This window comes from Cupressus sempervirens, chromosome 10 (genome assembly GCF_028749045.1).
Source record: "Cupressus sempervirens isolate cs-2001-9-10 chromosome 10, ASM2874904v1, whole genome shotgun sequence".
Lineage (NCBI taxonomy): Eukaryota > Viridiplantae > Streptophyta > Pinopsida > Cupressales > Cupressaceae > Cupressus > Cupressus sempervirens.
The window spans coordinates 327,054,359-327,077,023 of NC_143127.1; the positions used below are offsets into that span (position 1 = coordinate 327,054,359).

General features: G+C 32.1%; 1 protein-coding gene across 1 annotated transcript in view; it reads left to right on the forward strand.

Moving 5' to 3' along the window:
- Positions 1–2,159: 2,159 nt before the first annotated feature.
- Positions 2,160–22,665, forward strand: part of LOC149533946 (MADS-box protein AGL24-like) — a 126,719-nt gene continuing 106,213 nt past the window's right edge. Inside the window, exon 1 of the mRNA XM_089804701.1 lies at positions 2,160–2,414. The gene's annotated coding sequence lies outside the window, so the exon portion shown is untranslated. The remainder of the gene's footprint in view (positions 2,415–22,665) is intronic.

Below are 22,665 nucleotides of genomic sequence, written 5' to 3' on the forward strand. Positions count from 1 at the left end.
TTCCCAAAGTTGTACTACTTGCCAACATCTCTCTAGTGTGTTGTGCATCTGAGCATAGAGATCATTTGACGTGGTATCATCTTCCAAGAGTTCCAGTTGCATAGAAGCATGTTACACCTACAATCACGAGCTCTTATATGTGGCATCAATTAGGATCTTGATCAAAACGTTTATTGCAGCTGAGTTCATAATTACTATATTATATTACTCAGTAATTAAATACAAAAAACATGCAAATAAGTCTGATATGTCTATGCAACAATTCCCTTTCTCCAAATTAAGGTTTGGAGTTGTTGCATAAATATTTCACTTAATTGTGAAAATTTTGCTAGTTGTTGTACAATAAATTCCAACTTTCCTCAAAGGTTCTTATTTTTTGCATATCTATTCTTGGTTTCATTAATTCATTTGAATTTTCATCAAATATGTAGAGAATGAATTCATTAATTTGTTTAGAATGAAGCAAATTGTGTTTATAGGTATCAACCAAGATGATGTGACAAGCTTTGGAATCAAACACAAGTTTCATACTTAGTAATCTTGTTTAATTATGATCTTAAATAGAGAGGGTTTAATGATTGAGGACCGTTACCATTCCATTCATGATGACATCTAAGGATAGGAATGTTAGTGTAAATAGTTAATCACTTCTTAGGAGATGCATGAACACATTAACTTAAGTTTATTTAGTCATTATTTGGTGATTTGTCTCACCTCATGTAGTTGAGACATGCATACCACTTTGTGAGACATCTTTTCTATGCACAATTTCCAATCATCAAGTGAGATAACAAAAAATCTTTCATTAGAGTGGTAATAAGTTGCATGCCTCCTCTAGCTTTCCTATATATGTAAGGATTCATTGTAAATTTTACACACGGAGAGATATTCATCGAAGTATGTCATTGCTCTCATCTATTTTGATAATCATACTAGACTATTGTAGAGCATACACTTGACTTTTGTAGCTCAATCTAGTTATTATTCATTTGGTTTATCTTGGCTCTAACAAAGAAGAAAAACATAAATGGCTAAAAGGGATAAAAAGATATATAATAATATAATGTCAATATATTCTTCAAAAAAAATTCCTACATCATATGCAAGTGGAAAACATGTTTATAAGACAAAAGAGGACATTGTCTAGGTCATCTAAAAATAATGGGACATTGCAAAATAAATGGAACTCAAGAACTTGAAATTAATTTTAAACTTCACCGATTATGGGCATAGATCATAGCTATTTCATTTGTGTATTGTGACAATGATTTTTTTTCTCACTAGATTTATAAGTCATTGAAGGCCTCTCCCATTAATTTTGTTCTATTGTTGCTGGAGGATCCTTGTAATCCACGTGTTTATGTTTTTAAAACTGGTCCTGCTTGACACAAAACTTTGATGATTGTTATTTTTTTTTGAATTTTGTAGGAGGGCAGATAGAAATTACTTTTCTTTTCTTTTCATCAATAGTTTTCTTACTATTGTGAGTATTAACTATAGTAGGAAAGGTGTGGGGATTAATTGATTATGCTAGGTTGGGTTTTTGATGTTAAGGGGAGGGATAAGTTGACAATTATTTGTAGATCACTTTGGTTATGATGTGGGGTAATTAATGGTTTTGTCTTTCGTGAGTTGACAATCAGTTGTAGATAACTTTGGTTATGATGTGGGGTAATTAATGGTTTTGTCTTTCGTGAGTTACGCCTCTTTTAATATAAATTAATGAATTGTTATTTTAACTTGATATTTCAATATGATCCAAAACAATTATTTAGGTTGCTTTGGTAACTTGTCTTTTATTGTACCCTAGGTACCGAGCTTACACTAAATAGTATCAAAGCAAGACTTTCTTAATATAAAATTTTCTAGAGGTTCTAATAGATGTGTTCTAGATAAGAGAAAATCACATTTGCAAAGATTGTAGATGAGATAAACAAAATATGAGGTCTTACTTAATTTGGAAAAAAATATTTTTTGAAATGAGCCACCTCATTAAAAATACTTATCCTTGCCTAAATACAATATATACTAAATAGATAAACTTCTTTTAAAAAATCATAAATTCCATACTAAAAAATAATAATCAATAAATCTATTAAAAACTACAAAATTGATATATATATATATATATAAACATTCTCTTAAATAGATCCAATTATCGCAGTAAAATCATTGGTTGCAAAATAAACAATAAAAAATGGCATCAACATGATCATGTGATATGAGTACCATTGAAAAGCCCGAGAGAGGTCATATTTGTTTGGGTATGAAAGCAGATTCTTTCTGTAAATCAGTGGGCCGGTAATAAACGCTGGTTGGGAGGCGTCAGATTCATTTTCTCCAGATCAGGAGGTTCTGCGGAAGAGAAGGATACCTACGCATATTTACATACCACTCTTGTTTTCGTTTTGCAGGTACGCCATTATATTCCCAAAACTGTTAAACCTAATCTGTTTTTTTACCATTTTTAGACTACCAATATATTGTAAAATTTGAAAAAGCTTAGCAAGATATCTGTCCAGGTCTATTTATAGAATGTGCCGGTATAAATGCTTGCAGTTATAACAAAACAATAATAAGCGTTGCTACTTATTGTGAGATAAACATAATAACTTGCTTCAACTTGGCACACAGATCCGTTTTTCAGCCTTTTGTTTGACTGAATCAGATTTTATTCTATCTCTTTCTGTGATTATGTAAGAGGTTAGAGGGATATTACCCATATTTTAGCACTGTCTGCTTAGTCTATTTGAAATGTGTAATTTTGTTTTCAGAATCTGTAATCCAAAACGATTTCCAATCACCATCATCAAAATGAGAGAAAAGTTTTGGATCACATTTACTCAGAAATCAAAATATCAGAAAGTACCAAAATCAAAATATTAGAAAGTACAAAAAGAAAAAAATTGAGATTTTGATAATAAAATACTGAATATAATCTAAACATATAAAAGCTAAAAAAAACTTACACCCAATTAGGAAAACAGCAACAGTAGTATAAATTTGTGGAAATATTTTGACATTGTTATCTGGATGAGTTTTGGCATCTGTATCATATTGATAATGGATTATAAGAAGTATTATCGCTATATATGTAGAGAGAGAGAGAGAGTGACTGTAGCATATGAAGCATAAGGATCTTATATCCCTACCAACTGTACAGTCCCATCAAAATCCATGAATGAGTATTCAAATGAAACGATGTGAACAGTGATAAGGAGTTGATTACAAATAAGTGACAAGAGCGACAAATTAGTGTGAGAATAGAAATGAAGATATGGTCCACGTTTTTCTTATAAATCTGATTGGACCATCCTATTTTAACTTATTTCTATTACAACCAACATTCCAAAGGAGAGCAACAGAGAAAAATTGGCGAAGGATATATTACATTTTGGCCATTCTCTTCTTTGCTATTATCATATGAATCATGGGGTATAGTGTAGAATGTCTTGTAGTATGTTTATGGATCTAGAATATGAACTGAATTTTCAGTACTATATTTTAATAATGAAATATAGAATATGATTTAAAATGTTTTCTAATATTATTTTGTTTCCATTATGAATCATAGAGTATGATTTAAAATGTTAATGTTAAAATATGTTACACAATCAAAATCTATAAATCTATATATGTTATTGCCATAGACTGTACAAATTTTATCTTGTGAGATAAGAGCTGGTAACCAACTAAATAACAAGACATAAAACATTCTTACAGATATCTGCGCAGACCTTGCCACCCAAAAACGTAATTTCATGGGATGGTGGAATATATAAGATGGATCATAGAATGTGTATATTTTCAATTATTTCCTTCTATAACATCATCTAGTCTTGGCGATGAATCATGATCTATGATCAGTCCATGTTGAAATGAATACATTAATTTGTCTAATAATTTAAAGTAAGAATGTTCTAAAATAGTCAAAAATATTAAATATCAAAACACTTCTGATTAGTCAACATTATAATAAAAATATTAAAAAGTCATATTTTCAAATTATATAACAAATTATCATTTAATTATCAAAATTATAAATATAATTTATAATAAAGAATTAAAATATAGTTATTATTTTATTAATCTCAAAATAGATTATAATAGAAATAATGTGTAAATTAACTAAACTATTCCGTTTTTAATCTAGACCATTCATTTGTCTACGAGAAAAAGAAAATGGGATTCTTGGATTCTATTTACTCTATCAAAGGAACCATTTTAATTCTCAAGGACTCAATAGAGTGGAATGTGGTAATTAGTTGTAAATAAGAAATCTATTTTTTTTTGCTTTATGGTTGTTTGACAACATCTATTGTGTATAAAGAGGTAAAAAATGAATGATAAGAGACTAGATATAAACCAGTTAATGACAAGAGACTAGATATAAAATGACAGGATTGGTCCAAATACATTATCACCCACCTTCTTTATAATAGTCTAAGTATCATATTTTATAGTTTGAGTTTTTAATTATCTTTGAGCCTTTATTTTTATTATTATGTAAGTTGATTTATTTTGATAGGCAACAATTCCTAGATTATCCAATTGTTTTAATTTTTTTTTGTTATTTATCAGATCTTATGTCTCTAATGTTAGATCTATAAAATATGTTTTAAAAATTGTGAACTTAATTCAAAAAATTTCCTCTTTCAATTATATGATAAGCAATGCTACATCAATATGTGTCAATAGTTGAAATATATGGTAGAACTTTAATGAAACATGTTTGAATCCACAAAAGGGTTGATTGTGGCTATTTCAAACATAGAAAAGACTACTATCCTGTTTGTGTGGATTTAATGAGTGCTTTATCTAAATAACTGTATGATTGTGATATTTATTCTATATTCCCACTTAGTTTCTAATGACCTACTAATGTTATAGTTTATGCTAAATATTTTTCAAGGACAACAATGTAGACTAAAAATGACAAGAAAAATATTGCACATTTGACACAATATACTTAGTGGCTTATAATGTGCCTATAAATTGAGGAGAGCTTGACGATGTCTTCTATATTGAGCTTTCATAAAAGTTATGGCAAATGTCATTATTAAGGACTTGTTAAGCATATCATACAAATTCTTGTGACCATGCTTAATTGGAATGACCCAATATATCATCCATTAAGATGGATTTCAAAGACTTGTTAGGAATCCATATAGATCTGCTTGTATTCCATATTTATATATTTAGTTGACTTCACAATATCACATTTTGTGCCAGACTTTATGCATGAAAACATTGTAACTTGGTTTTTGATAGTTAATTTTTCTTATATAAAATGATCAAAACTTTTTAAACGTACGATGTATCCCAATAACCTTTTGATTGTCCCACTTGTTAAACATAATATGTGCCTCATGAGGAACTAACAACATTTTTGGTACATAGTATTTAAGGATCCATCACATGTTTGTCAATATATGTTACAAATTGGAGAATTAAAGTAAGCAAACATATAACTTGCATTAGCATGATATCTAATCCTAATAAGAATCGAGGAGTACTATGATGGCTACAAACAAAGTTAAAATCAACAAGACAATCTTGTTTCTAGTTTATATGTTGTAAAATTATTGCGACTACATTCATATTTGCTAGATATGTAGAGTCATTGTGACTATATGTAGGTTACGATGTAAACTAAGAAGATAACAAAAAATGAATCTATATAAATTTGAGAAATTATTAATCATTGACATGAAATAAGTTAAATAAGTAATCAAATAAAAAAGGATGAAGAGAAACTCACATAATTCTTCTTTAGATTTGCAAGTTGTCTCTTGCACATTGACTTCTTTGATGAAAACCTATCTATGTTATAAATTAAGAATATTCTTTATTAAAGTTACAATTCCTCAAGAATATCATAGGTTAAGAACTCAACTTGAAAAATCAACTGAATTTATGCAATACAAATATTATTTAGGTACCAATTATTAATGTCTAGACTAGTCATTCTTATTCCAACTTTTAGATTATGATCTAATTTGTACATTACTAATAACTAATCATCTATAAAATGAGTAATTTATTTTTGAAAATTTGTACTATACTTTAATCAAATTTTTTTTTCCTAATAGAGTAGAGGTACATAAGATTTGGCTTTGGAGATAACTCCCAAGATTTTCAAGACAAATAGAAAGCACAAAAATAAGAGAGATTGCGTATTACAAGAATAAACTATATTCTCAACACATAAGTGCAACACAATCAATTGGAATGATATTATAAGTAGACCGATTGGTTAAATAAATTACAAAGGTACATAAGAACCATAAGATTACAAAAATTGTTGTGATCTTATGACATGGTAATTTAAAGATAATATATCACCCACCTAATGTGGAGTTACATGTGCACTAAAGGTGAATCACCCTAAAAAATAGAACAAAGTATTTACAAAACTTCAACTAAAGGTGGAAGGTGATAAAGTGATACGTGAACTAAAGGTGGAGTCACCACATAAAGTGGAATCTGGTAACATGATAACACCAGATAAAGTGGAAATGCTCCTAAAATCTCTTATATGATCCCTAAGTAAACTTAAATAATACACATGTTTATGTTTCACAAGAATAAAATGATAGGTACAGTACTTGAATGCATCAACACTCCCCTTTAATGCAAGTTAGAAAGAATGTATGCATACAATGATTGAGATTGATTAAAAGGACTTGTTAGGTACCCATGTACAAATGCAATGCAATATCTTGTAAATGGGAAAAATGAATAAATCCTAGTGTAAAAGAATTTTTTTCTCAAAAGACAGAAGAAATATAAATAACCTCTCAAATAAGAATGGGAAAGAAAAAACCTTGTGTGAGGAAAAAATCCCACCCATAAGAGATACAACGAGAGACTAAGTAGCTCGTCACCAATTTATAGTGTACACCAATGGTATATGCTCCAGATTGGATGTAGAAGATGATCCACGATCATAAAATTCTCAATGTTCCTCCACTTAGGGAAATAGAACCAAAGGTGTATGAATAAAGTCTCCCTAGTCTTGAAAGAAATATGTAGGAATAAATCCCAATATGGATGTAGTATTTGAAAGTTTCTCTAGTGTCCCCCTTGTTGGTGATGAAAGTTATCTCATTTAAATATCATTTACTAGGCCACACTACTAAAAGACAATACAAGATCCAGTGAAGATAAATGCAAAACAACTCATCCACGGACTCAAATATCTCATCCTAAGGATAAATAGACCTCCTCCAAGAATTGGTCTAAAGTATCCATGCTCATGTCAAATTGTGAAGGATAATCACATAAAGAATAAAGAAGAGGGTCAAATTCCACCCTCATGACAATTAAATAAGGTCCATCTCCATAAAATAGTAGATGAATATCATCAATAGTATTTCCTAAATTTTTAATAAACAAATCCAAAAATAAACCTATAACATCTAATATTAGTCCCAAGGAATTGTGTTTGGAAGACCATGCATGCCTTGTTTTGTTGAATCAGAAAAAATCATAACTATGTCAACATTAGAATCATCTATAGAAATATCAAATGTAGTCTCAAAAGGATAAGATGGAATGAAAGGCTTAAGAATTGGGTTATATGTGAATAGTTGGGTTAAAGTAAACAAATTTCTCCTCAAGATTGATATCCACACTAGAAGTATGACCATTATTTGAAGAGTTAAAGTCGTCAATAAGAACAAACTATAAAAAGGAGTACAACAAAAATGTGTGATCCATTAGCTTAATAGAAGCAATAGTTCCACTCATCAAGTCTATGATGATAACTAAATCAAGAATGAACTCTTCCTTACTACACCATGAGTGATTTGATAGATGAAAATAGTATTATTGGTCAAGTTAGGTACAAACAACACAACATGGAAGGTTTCATCCTCAATATCAATAGATCCTTTTATAATCACATTCATATATGCATGATTCCCCATAAAAAAATGGTGGTGACTTGTGACCTGTTCTTATCATTAAAATTGATAATTATGAAGCAATCCACACAAATGAATAAAATAGGAGAATTCAAATAGAATTTAAAATTGATAACAATATCATTGCAAGGTTTATCTTGAAAGGTTCTAGTCAATAGTTTAACCATGAACCTATGATCATGAGAGAATTCACTAGATACAACATTTGAAAGGTCTTAAAATGGGTCAAGGGATCACATTTACCATTGTAAGCCTCCAAGTGAGGTATTTTCATGTATTAGGGGATAACAAAATAGATATCATATCCAAGGACAAAAGGCTATCAATGTCACATGTAGGAATGTTAAATCAAGATTTATTCATGGAGGCAATTTTTTATTACAACGATGAAAAATAAATTAAGGAATACTATTGATAATGGATTTGGTTGAGAGATTTGTATGAGACATATGTGAAAGGTTAAAACCATTATGGGAAATGGAAGGAAGGTTAGAATATAAAAATGGGAGATTGTTGTATATAGGTGTGGATGCAAGTTGTGAAACAAATGGAACACTAGAAGGAGGGGGAATGATAATATTATAAATTCTTTTAGGAGTTTAAAATGTGTAGCTTTGATATCTGAAATAGTTAAGTCATGAGAGGTGGAGCATATGTGGAAACACTAGGTGAAGAGGTAGGTGCTTATTATACACCATAATTTGATTCATGACTATAGATGTTAATTCTTCAAAAAATAAATTTGATCGCAATTGGTATTCTAAAGCCATCCAAGTCAAATATGTTGATGGTTCTTCATGAAATAGGATCTGACAAGACATTGAAGAAATCAAATCCTAAGCCATACAAAAATTAATACCATTCTTCCTTTCCTCAACAAGGAGATTCTACATCCTCTCCCAAGGGAGAAACATATAAAAACTGGAATCCTACTTGGTCATGTTGCAAGAACATTGAGCATGAAAAATACCATTTCTATAAGAAGGATATTGATGAATTGAAGCATCTACTAAAAAAGAATAGAATTAATTTTCTTTCAAGAATGCCTACTTTAAATTTTTCTTCACAGTTATAATATTTTATAAGGAAAAGATATGCAATATTAGGACATGTAAGAATAGATGTGGAAAGGATGAGTTCTTTTTCCTATTATATATCATAATTTTGTGAGATGGCTTATATATTTAGGAGCTTCTCATGATATGGAATCTTTAGATGTGACCAAGACTTCCATGACTTGTGACTTGTGCTTATCATTGAAAATTTTCTTATTCCATTATCTGGTTAGTTTAAACCCTATTTCAACGATAAGCACGGGTCACAAGTCACCACCATTTTTAAAAATCTAGGATCATCCAAATGTTCCAAGACTTGTGACCCATGCTTATCATTGAAAATTTTCTTATTCCATTATCTGGTTGGTTCAAACCCTATATTTTGTGTCTAGCGAGAAATCACATTTGATTTTCACAATTTCCTTATCTCTTTAGGATCTCACAATTAGATTCATTATAGTGGAATCGTAAGTCTAAGATTTCTGGTCTGTTGATGTTACAAAATAAGGTTTAGTGCAAGATCATAAGTGATAATTCATGTGTTTCCCGATATCACAATATCTAACATAAGCGTAAAGGTGTAGAATTACTTTACATGGGTTATGATCTTATGCGCATGATGATAGCATAGCATCATAAGTATTTTTATGAAGATCAGTAGGTGTTACAACTTTACGATGAAAGGAGAAGCGTAAATCTTTTTCTATAGAGTCCTAACCATACACATAAATCTAAAGTGGGAGATCATAAAGTGTAGAGTTTCAAGTCATATGATGCCTACAATATTATAGTGTGGGGCCTAGCACATATGCATAGAAGATTTGAGCACATGTCAATAAAGACTTCTACGAATACGAAAAGTGAAAGATCATAAGATCACGAGGTAAGATACAAAGACATGATGAAGAGTCAAGCATAGGATCGTGAGGCTAAACTAAATCTAAAGTTAGGGCCTCTAAGGTTATGATAAGTAATAAAGGTAACTATTATTGTATAATCAAAGGGTTAGGACAATAATTAGAAGAAAAGCTCCCAAATTTATGATGGAGGTTGTCTAACTGTTAGCATAAGATCATAAGATGGTAGGAGAAAAGCCTCGATGCTATGGGTATCATTGAAGTGTAAGATCGTAAAGGTTTGACTACACAATACCGATGCTATGCAGATGGTTGTAGATTGCCAGGTGTGAGTTCACAATTTGAAAACAATATTGCAAATAATGTTTCCAATCTTATGATAAAATAATGAGTGTAAGGCCATAAGGAGTATAAAAGACCTTTCCACTGATACAAAAAAGGGATTGAATGTAAGATCGTAAGGGTGATTGTTCTTGTCTACAAGGTTATGAAGGGTTTGAATTTCAAATAAAAGGCGTAAGATCACAAGCCCTAAATATGACATGAAAAAGTAATTTTTCTTTCTTTGAAATGGAAAACAACAGAAAGGTTTCAACCAATAAGGTTTTAAAAGTACAATAAAGTGTTGAGTTGGATAATCAAGTTGATGCTCCATGAGGTGACAAAAAAATTGAGAATTAAAGCTTGTGCATGCAGGAAATCAACACAAAAAAGAAATTGATGAAGTATACAGGACATAAAAGACACTTTCCAGGCTGAAACAAGATACCATTTACAAAGCACGAAGAATTTGAGAAGTTGTAGAGCTTTCAGATAGAAGTTGTAGAGCTCTTAGTTTTTATTTGCAGGTAGAGATTTCAGATCTTATTTGTAGAAAATATGTTAGAGAAAGAGGTACAAGAGATCCAAGCTAAAGACATGGAAGTTGTAGAAATGTCAACCTCAAAAGGAGGAAAAACTCAGCAGAGAAAGCCAAATAAATATGAAAATGAATGGATGAAGGTATTCCCAAACTTTTTGAATGCCATTTCTACAAATGATCATGATTTGAGAGACCCATACACATTTTGTAGAGATGCAACTTTCGCTAGTGTAAATGGATACGAATTGTTCAGATACTTTTACAATAATAGGTTTGAGAAGATCCCCATTTGCAGCCCATGGAGAAGAAATATGGCGAAGCTATTATTCCCAAAAGTATATGTGGATGTTGATTTGGTGAAAGCCCTAATCAAGTCATACAATCCAAAAACCAAATCATTCCACTGACATGATACAAGTATTCTTTGTACACTATACCATGCTTCATTCATTGAAGCTTTTGGACTTGAAGGTTAGAGTAGTGTCCAAATTGATATAGATGATCTTCAAGGAAAATTTGAGAGAAATATGAGTGCTTACACTCAAAAAGAAATGATGCATCATATCCCTATGGACCTCAAAAGGGTAGGGGATTTTCCTAAGAAGGTAGAGAAAATGATTCCTGTGAGCAAGTTCAAGAATTACTTTCAAAAGATTTTATATGGTGTCTAAAAGGTAGTGGGAAGTGATGGCTCAGATATGATGTATGGATCAATATACATTATAGCCTGGGATGTGCATGATGCCTTCCACAATGTGGAATAGAATTATGTGGCTTACATCATTGAGAAGATGCAATGACAAATTGAATCAACATAGAGAGGAGAATTGGGTAATTTTAGATTCCACCATTATTCATTGTTGATGCATCTTATCTTGTACAAGAAGGTGGGATACATTAATCCAGATTTCATTGATCAGACATCTGATGAGAATGGAGTGCTGCCAATACAATTGTGGACATGGGTGTGGGAAAAATTACCACTACTCTGATTGTATTTATTTTTTCAATAAATTTAGTGTAGTAATAATGAGAATGTTAGATCCCAACTTCTTTAGGGCCCCTAAAATTTGGAAAAGTTTATTAAGAACAAACCTTTTGCTTGAACAAAAGAGATTAGATCACAATTGGGGTGATATATTCTTGTTCCAAACTTTTTCTCTTATGAGAGTTTATGCATATCCCAAACCACCTCATGTATTACCAAAGTATATCGTTCCTTGGCTTGCAATCATTGAATTTTTATGGCAGTTGGTCATGGTAAATAAGGAATTCTTAGGGCCAAAATTGCACAAGGGAACCTTTTTATGTAGATGTTTTAGGATAGGAGACTTTTCAATTGGAAAAAGCATCTCTAGATCAAATCCATGCTTTCCTTAGGCATTATAACTTATCTACTACCCCATATAGAATGTATGACTCATAAAACTTCATGAGAAATGCTCTAAAAGAGATCAGGTGTTATGTGTTGCCTGCTACTAAGGAATTTCTCCTTGAGGATCTAATTACAAACATTGTAGCTGAAGGGGAAGCCACAAAAATAAAATAAAATAAAAATTTAATGACATCCGGAGGGTGGAGAATAAATTGAAGAGGACAAACCCAAATTTCAAGGGTTTTTACTTAGATGTCCCATACCCCTACAAGCTAAGGAAGATGGTGGATAATTATGATGATATCATGGCACAAATGCCTGAAGAGCCAATAGGTGAAGAAGGGAGGGTAAACTATTGAGCCTGATGTAGTTTTGGAAGTTGAAGAGGAGCCAACATCAGTGTCATGGGTAGCCAAGGGCAACAAGAGGAAAAAAGTGATCCATGTACCTGCTAAGGTAAATCAGAGGACACTGCAACTAATGCCCAGAAAGAACCAATTATATTTTTTTGATTTAAGGAAAAATTATTTGCAAGATATAGTAACAACATCAGAGAATTCTTTGACTGACTTACAACTAACATCAACTAGACTGGATGAAAGGATCATCCAGGTAGAGAAGTTCATGGAAGATGATGAATTCCTAAATTTTTCTGAATTTGAAAGTTTTTATACAGAGTGAAGCAGGGTGAGTTGGTCTTGAAGCTCAAACTAGGTGAATTTGAGGAGAAGATTCAAGAACTGATAGATAAATTGTAGGCATATGATCTCGAGAGTGAGAAAATGACTCCTAGAGAGGCTAGATACCTTGTACAAGGGAGTGGAATGCTTTTAATGCCTTGTTGGGATCTTGAGCAAGCATTTATGCTTGATCAGATCAAGTAGAAAGAGAATGTGATTTCCTATGAGGCATTTGGTGTTGACAATTTTCAAAGAGGGTCACGATTCAACATAGACTCTAAGCCCTTGGTAGTGTGGAGTATGGCACTTGAAATAAGCAAGCCAAAGATGATGGACATTTAGAGCACTTCTCAAGGAAACATGATACTATGAACCATGAAAAATAATTTTGGTACATAAATCTCAAAGGCCTTGAGACATTTTTCATTCATGAATGAGGCCAAGGTTAAAGAAATTGAGACTAGATTAGCCAAGACCTTCCATGATTACATTGACATTAGAAAATTGTATTAGGAAGAGCTAAAAAATAGTTATGTCTATGGGTAGAAAATAGATGAGTTAGAATCAAAGGCCAAGGAGCTAGAAGTTGAAGTGGCATCTTTAAAGGAGTAGCTCAAGGAAACAAAACATGGAAGAGTATAAGTCAGGAGTGAGCAACTAGCAAGGATTACTCAAGAGACATCAACTCAGACTACAAGGCAAGTGCAAAATGATACTGAGCCACAAGGAATGAGTATTGATGTTAAAGCTCCACATCAAGGTGGTGATATAAAAATAAATGTTTTAAAATGTATGATAAGCCATATGATAGGCACTTTGAAGAAGATCTCTCAACAGACACATATCCTTTTCATTTCTCTGCAAAGTGCTGAGCATATATGCAATGAAGCACTATTATGGCTAGATCACCTATTTTTAACCAATGGGGACCATACAATCAATTTTTTGAAAGATTAATTTTGTTAATGGAAAAGAAGCCTGATTTTCTCGATAAAATTTTCACACTAAAGGAAAGTTTAGAGATAGTAAAAAAATTAATTGGTTTCTTTACTGGTAAGTTGCAAATTGTGCAAAATAAAATGAAGATTTTGATAGGAGGGATTGATTCTTACATCCCACCAATTTTAGATGCTGAAAATAAGTTGAAAGACTGGTAGGAGTGGTCAAATTATTTTGACTCAATACTAGCTCTACGAGGAGTAACAACCATTTTTGATAATGATGCAGATAATGTTACTTTCAATGATTTAATTGATTCTCTCTTCAAAGTGGAAATTGATATTAATTGGTTTGTAATTGAGTCAAGAGTCATAATAGATGGTAGGTGGAATAATGTTGTTAGTGATTTGGATGAGGTTAGAGACACTTAAGGGCTAACAAAAAGAGAGATTTATGTGTGGGAAGCAGTTGGAGAAATTAAAGCTTTGCTCATAGAAAGAAGTTATAGATCATAATTGGATGGTAGAAGAGACAAAACATAGAAAAGAAAATGTTTATGATAGGTTGTTAAAGTTGTACACATGCTCATCTTGGAGACATGTAAAGAGAAAATGTCATCTGCTAGTTTTGAAACTACTTCTTATCTTTTGTCTAAGTACAAAGAATGTTTGTAAAGAGAAAATATCTGAACTGCCTTTGTATTAATTTTTGAATCAAATTTTGACAAGAGTCCTCCCATTTGTAGCTTGTTGGCAATCCTTTTCTTATAAAAGGATTCCCAATATGTAGAGTTGAGGTCCAATTTTTGTTTCATTTTAATGTTAATACTATTTTGCAGTCGGTCTTGATTTTATTGTTAATTCGATGTTGTTTCAAATTTGTATCTCAAGAACATTGTGATAAATGAATGAACTACCTGTTATATTTTGAGTTCTATTTTGAGTTTTGTATTTGATAAATGTATCATTCTCATGGAGATTAATACACAAGAGAGGAATTACTAAACATTCGTATCCCAAATTTCTGTCTCCTTTTTCATATTCTTGTTATTTTGAGACTAAATGAGAAAAGTTCATTTCAGTTCAATACAACTTGGATAGGTTGTCTATCAATTCATCATTTCTTTTAATTCAAGAAATTAAGTTAATGCTTCTAAGAATTGATAGGGTTTCTAATTATATGGGAGGGATATCATAAGAATGGGAATTAGGGTTAAAAATTGATATATTTAATTGTAAGCCAATAGAATAGATCAAAATTTACTGATATGACTTTGTATAACAATGGATAAGGCATTGGTCATCAATTCATAGACAAATTGAGGCAATCATTGAGTTGCATAATTCACATTTAAATCAAATCAATTATCCTAAAGTCTATGAGAATGAATTACATGTTGGCCATTCACTTATTGTAATAGCTTTTGAGTTTATAGTTGGTTGTTGTAAATCAATAGTTATTTTCAATTTAAAGAAGATAGTAGACCGTTTTCTGCTTAAAGGGATAATTAATGGGTAAAGAGAATCAATAAATGATATAATCCCCAGGTATACCTGCCTTGGCTTGCAGAGCCTAAAGTCTAGAAAGCCCATGTGCTTTGTTAAGTTGGTCCAGATCCAAAATAAGTTTTGCTAAAGATGGGAAATAACCAACCCTTATCCACCTTTGTTTTGTATTCTACTGTTGTTTTAGATCTGTATTTCTAAAACACCAACATGTTGTACAAAAAAAAATCTTGGAGTCTCTTACGAGCCAATATTGGCCCTTATATGAGAAAACTCCACCTACTAGATGAGTTAATGTTATATTCATACAAGTCCAGCTAGCCCTTGTACAATGTGTTGCATGACTAGATGATAGATCGTATCTATCATATGTTAGAATACATTGTCATATGAAACGATGCACTCCCAAACAATGCCAAGAGGACAATAACACAAAAATGCATAAAATAAGCATAAAAATAATTAAAACCTCCACACCTAGGAGTACCAGATCTGCACAGGTCAAGGAGTGAACACTCGAGAGCATCACATAAAGATTAAATAAGCCTAACATACTAAATCATAAGCACATTCCCAATCTATTCCATAATACACAATGCCAAGATAAGCAAAAGGTACCAAGTACCCCACCCCAGACATTAGGAATACATAAATATCAAGTAATCCATATGCATCAAGGCAATATAATCAAGGATATCTAATATGATATTCTACCAATATCTCTAATTTATAATAGTGATAATTAGGCATCCAGATAAATGGATACATGAACATCAAGTAAACTTAAGATACAACAATGCATAACATGATATCCATAGCATTAGAAGAAAAGCATAAATCACAAGCAACAATATACTTTAGATAAACATTTAGGATCCAAGTGAATATTTGACTCTAACCCAAAACTAGAAGTAGATGGTCCTTGTACACTAGACCTTAATAATGGTATGTAGTTGTGCCTCCCAACCATGTGGTACCCTCAGGCCCACTCCCATCATGCTAATGGAGATAGTGACCTGACCATAATCACATAAAACAATCACCCATAGATTAACATGCCAAGAAAAGTATGAAACCAACATCTATGATCATGCGACTTGAAGATAATCATGTACATCAAGTCATTGGTGAGGCCCACTATAGGATAAATTTGTAGGGACTCTAGTAGAGTGTAATTCATTTGGCGTTGGAAGCTAATGCTATATGGTATGGTAACTCAACTCCCTTGGGAGGCCACACAATTAGCGTTGTAACTCAACCCAAACATAAGGCCTTACAATGTGTCCTTGAACCAAGTCATATAGAAGCAAGTGTATAGGCACCGCACCCTCAAATTGGCTCCCTCAGGGTGCTCAACAATTATAAAGGTGTTCTCTTATCTTATTATTAAATTTTACTATCCCATTTATTAATTTTAATTATCACTTGTTTAAACCTCTTTATGTTACCTTGTTGTCCACTTCTGGGCCAAGGTACACAAGAGAATCCACTCCAAATTTCTACCCTACATACCCATTCCCATCACATGATGAGTACCCATTGGCAACCCCAAATGAACAATCACTCCACCAACCTATATCCAGGAGTTTGAGTCTCGTACTTAATCCCAACATACAAACACACATGTGATCATGTGTGGGAATAACCAAATTCATGAATATAATCAAGTAATACAAACTCAAGGGTTCAATATGAGAATGCAATAAATGAAACAAGTATAATGAACTCACTCAACTAACCTAAATCTAGGTAAAAATTCAACATGAATCCCAATGTCCATAAGGTAAAACCATAACATGAACGAAAACATGGAATATAATTCATTTCCATAATCTAAACAACTGTTGCCAAAATCCTAACAAAATATAGGTGAAACACAAAATGAGGCAAGTGAAAACGTAACAAATCCAAATGTCTCAAATTTTAATAAAATTGAAAACCCAACTCTAGAATATGGTCAAACAACCAAGGGTCCAACAAAACTCACAAACCATCCTTGGATTCACAATGTAACGAATCTAACAAAATTCATAGGTCTATAAATTCAATTTGAAAATAAAACTTCATATTAGAAAATAAAATACCTCAGAATGTCCTTGAACCATTGTGATTCTACGATCTTGCTTATTGTAGCAAGGGTTACAAAATTAAATCTCTAACTAAGTTAAATGAGACAATAGACAAAAACTTGATGGCATGTAGAGCAAGGCAATTCCAAAAGAAGCTAAAAATCAAACACCTTAGAATTTGATGAAATTGAGAACCTATTTTCCAATTGGGATTAAGCACCCATATATCAAATAAAATTTGAGCTACAAGCTCTCAGGGAAATTCCAACAATATAACAGTAAGGAAACTTAAAAATTAAAACCCCAATTTTACACATATGCTCATTATTGTCCAATCAGGTCAAATTAAAGCATGAATATAGAGAGAGACACTAGTTCTCATCCTCCAATTAAATATAAATTGAAAAATAGAGCTTAAATGGATGAAAGCCATAAAAAAAGCCCCACAACACAACCAAAAGGGTAAAAATGAGAATTGCAACCATAATATAATGAGGCCATAGAATACTATGAAACACTTGACAAATTAAGATTTCCCCATGAAAAATCCAATGATACCAATGTCGTGACTACACATTTGTTCACCCTAACTATGCTTTTTTGAAATTCACCAGAATTGCGCTTTTGTTAAGTAGAATTGCACATCTATTAGGTAGGACTACAAATTTATTATTTTGGTACATATGTTTACCATAACTACGCATCTATTCAGGTTGGTGGAAAGAAGGGTGACAATTGGGTGTTTGCAGGCTGCACATATGTCCAGTGGTCCTAGACATATGTACAATATATTTGTGCATCTATCCAGAAGACTAAAAAATATAAGGAATTGAGTTGAACTTCTAGATTCGGTTGGGATTGAGGAGTGGTTCTAGGAACCTCCCTAGGCTGAACTCTAGGTTGGAAACCTCTTCCCAAAACCCATTCTCAGAGAAGTTCCACTCAGAGGAAACCATCCCATAACCTAAAATATAGACTAAAAAAACACAAAGAAACATACAAGAGGTACATTACAAATTATAGAGAATAATACACTCATTTTTAACTAGAAAACAACACCTGCATTTCATACAATAATCTTTTAGTAATATTTTATGACATTATCAAGATAAATAGAGAGAAAGTGTAGTTTCAAGCCTACTTGAATTCATTTAAAAGAGTTGATGATGATGTATTTGTGTAAATCCAAACTCCCATAGTCTCTTCTAGGCAAAAATCCTATGGCTCCAAGACTCCTTGGTTTTCTCCTTCCTCCTAGATTCTGTGAGATTCCCTTGTCTAGGTTCCCAAGTCCCAATATTGATTTTTTACTATAGTTTTTAGTAAAGTTTTTGCCTTAATTTTTTCCTATGTTTTTGCATCACAAGAAGGACCCTATTTTATAGGGAGTAGGATGTTGTTGCAATGGTTGCATCTGTTGCAACCAACATCCCAACCATAGTTTAATTTATTAAATCAACCTATTTGTTTATTGTTGATAATTTGTTTAATATTTCCAAGTAGTCGATAGTTATCTAGGTGGTCAAGGAGGTTGAATTTAAAGGATACCTAATTGTGTATTGGTTAAGTTTCTACCATCTCACTTATTAGGTCAAGGGTTCCATTCTCGTGACCTTTTACTATCTCTAGTCTATATCTTGGTCTTACTAAGTCACGAGTTAAAATCCATTTTCTTTTTTAATTTTTCATGAAGATCTAGGTAGGTGGGTTGGGGGTAAAATCAAGAGGTGGTAGGTTCTATGTTCAAACCTCATAAATAATTTTACTTTAATTTTATTCTTTTTTTTTTTCATCCTTTAACTCATTAAATAGACTTTGTGCAAACTAACCATGCAAGAGCTAAAACCACATACAAGAAGTAATACACATAAATATATTTATTTGGGTATATAAGTGCGCACCTATATATACCTAGATAAATATATTTAAGTACTCAATCATAAATTAAAAACTCACAAATAAATATGTCATTAAACCAAACAAAGATGAAACTTTTAGAATTAGGGAATATTGAGAGGAGGAGGTGGTGGGGAAATCAACATCTACAAACCTTATCCCAAAACTGGATATTATTAATTTCCTTATAACTTGCATATGAAAGAAAACTAATTATATTGAGCAGTAAACATAACTATGTAATAAGAGAACTCATAACACCATATTTTGTTAACTAGGGAAACCCTGGCCAAGGCAAAACCACGGTGAGGATGGTACCCACAAAATGATCCACTAATAAAAAACTAGTTAAAGATATTGACCTTGTTGGGGGTCTATTACATGCATATAGTGTTTGGTCCTTGTATAGGACTTAGGGTTTGTTAGAAGCCTCAACCTTGTTAGGAGTTGTTATAGATAAATACAAAATGTATGTAAGAAGAGCCCACTGCCCAAACATGCAATATATAATACAATGCCTTGATACAAAAAGATAGATATAAAAACCTCTTGCTTGTTGTTGATATCTTCAATATATGATATAACAATTGCTTCTCTTTACAAAACTAAATTAACTTTGCATTTACAAACTTTCCTTTATACCTTAGTAATTCTCAAAATAATGTCTAGTCAACCTTCAAGCTTTCACATGCTTTACAAAATACAAAATAAACTATTTTCCTCTTAGAATTAACATCTTGGATGTCATCCCTAATTAGTCAAGTAATTATTTTGTAAACAAAATAATTCCTTAACTCACAATTGACCATTTCCTGTCATGCTCTATTTTGTCTGTATATTGCCACAAATGGTAAAACTGTCATATCTTCTTCTATATTGACCATACTGACTCACACTCTTGAACACATTTTCCTCACACTTTGTACTATCTGTACCTAACTGCACACATTCCAATAATGCCTCAGTCAATTGCTTATTTGAAAATTGAATTTTTTGTACTAGATGAGCTAACTAATACTTAGATAATTTTCTAATTATGAATACCATAACTTCATCGTCAAGGTTTTCTTTCTTCATACTGAAGATATGTTGCCATAAACAACAACATTCAATATCTACCTTGGCCAAATTTCCAACAATCTCCCCCTTTGGCATTGATGGCAACATATGAGAAAATTGGCCTAGTCCCAAAAACTTTTAATCATCAAAACCTTACAAAATTTGGCTTTATGAAAAATATAAAATTCAAAACTTGCGGATCATTGTACGTAACCATCTTTCCTTATATCTCCTAATTTTCATTCATAACTCCCCTTTTGATTATAGTTATATTTGATATATTATTCCTCCTTTCTACATACATCATACAATATTCCTATATTACTCCCCCTTTTACATCTATGCCAAAGGTGTTAAAAACATATATATAATTCAAAATTTGGATCTATACCTCTGCATTAGCTGGATAGTTGTGTTGTACAGTCATCGAAACTTATCTTTAAACTATTAAAGTTATTTTCCCATGAATCTCTAACTCCCTCTAATATACTGAGAAGAGTGCAAAGTCCATAGGATGCAATTTCAACTGCATTCAAGTATGAATAGACAAACTTCTCAGAAAATGTCTTGGCCTTAAGACATTCCTCAACTTTCCTTTCCAAAGTTTCTATTTTCAAAGACACATTTTCTCTGAGAAGTGAAAATCTTTTGGCAGTTATCTCTTTACTAATCTCAATAAGACTTATCTCATCATAAGTCTTTCCGATCTTTATCTCAATATCTTTAATTTTCTTACTAGCCCATTGAAGCTAATTTACTAGTACTTCAAGTTCTTCATGCTTCTTCTTTAGCTCTTCATCTTTGTCTCTACTGAACTTAAATTTTAATGCACATTTTACATATAATACCTTTCCTTCATGTTCACATCTTCTTAGCTCCTTGACACATGGATCAAGAGCTCCCAAATCATTTCTGATATTTTGATAGACAATCTCAAACATCCATGCATCATGTTTGGCCTATACTTGAATAGTTGCAATATCAGATTGGTTGGTGAATTTTGTATCAAAATCTTGTACTATAACTTTTTCTATGCCCTAGAGATCTGACTTAGTCATCTTTATAGTCAAGGTCTTCTACAGTCTCTCTATTACCTCCATTAGAGAGATTTATAGACTCTTTACCTTTCTATTCTTCTTGATGATCTTGTTGAGTGATGAGATCCATTCAATTTGATCATCATCATATGATCCTGTTAATGTTGCTAAGGTAAGGAGTGTCTTGGAAGAACTAGGTACACTAATTTTTTTCTCATCTTCCTCCTTTTTCTTCTTCTCCTCTTCTTCTTTTCATTTCTTCTCTTCTTCTTCCTTTTTACTATTCTATTCTTCTTCTTTTCTCTTCTTCTCTTCTTCTTCCTTTTTCTTCTTCTATTCTTCTTCTTCTTTTCTTCTCTTCTTCCAATTTCTTTCTTTCCTCCTAAATTTCCTTATGTTCTTCCTCCTTCTTTCTCAAGTGTACTTTTCTTTTCTTCTTTTCTTTCTCTTTCTTTTTGCTCTTTTCTTCCTCTTCCTTTCTTTCTTCTTCTTTTCTTAATCTTTTCTTTTCTTCCTCTTCTTTTCTCTTTTCTTCTTCTTCTAGATTCTTCTTTTCATCATCCTCTTCTTCTGAGCTAGTATAAATGGTCAAATTGCCAACATTAGTGCCATAATCCTTGAATCAATCATTTTTTGTATCAATTGTGACCTTTGCGTTGTCAATTTGCATTGTGTCAGTGTCCATGGTAATTTGTGGTGCTGCTACTACTACCTCATTTATATCTACCATCATCTGTATTATGGGTTTCTCTACTTTGTCATTGACTTCTAGATAATTACCTCCCATAATCAGTATACTTCTAGTCTTGTTCCTAAGATAAGACTCACGAGTCTTTAGTAAACTTGCAAGGTGCTCATGCTCTTACTTCATGTTGCTTCTTTGCAAGTTTTTTAGGTTCTCTTTGTCCTCTCATCTTCTTCTTGGCAATATTTGGCACTATATCCTTGTGTCCTTGCTAGGTCTTGTAGCCATAGCTTTCATTTTTTTCTTCCTAGGGGAATTAGGAGATTTTTTTTTTACTTCAACTAATCTGACTGATTTTCTTTTTACCTCAACCACCTCTACTTCTTCTTCTTTTGATGGCTTAGATAGTTGAATAACAGGTGTAATAGGTGGTTGATCCTATGAAACTACTACATAAGTTGCTATTGATGTAGTCACAGATGGAACTACAATGGTAACACCTTCAGATGGTCCTATTGATGCCAATGGTGGCACAAACATCATCCCTTGATGACCAATCTATTTCATCCATGTTATGGTTTACTTCACAACACTTATTTCTTCTTCAATCATGCCTGCTTCCAACATTGACTTCTTTAAGACCGAATCAACTTTTTTTTGAGTTGACTTCTCTAATGATGCCTGACTTGGTGATTGCATTAATTCATCATAGGTTCCA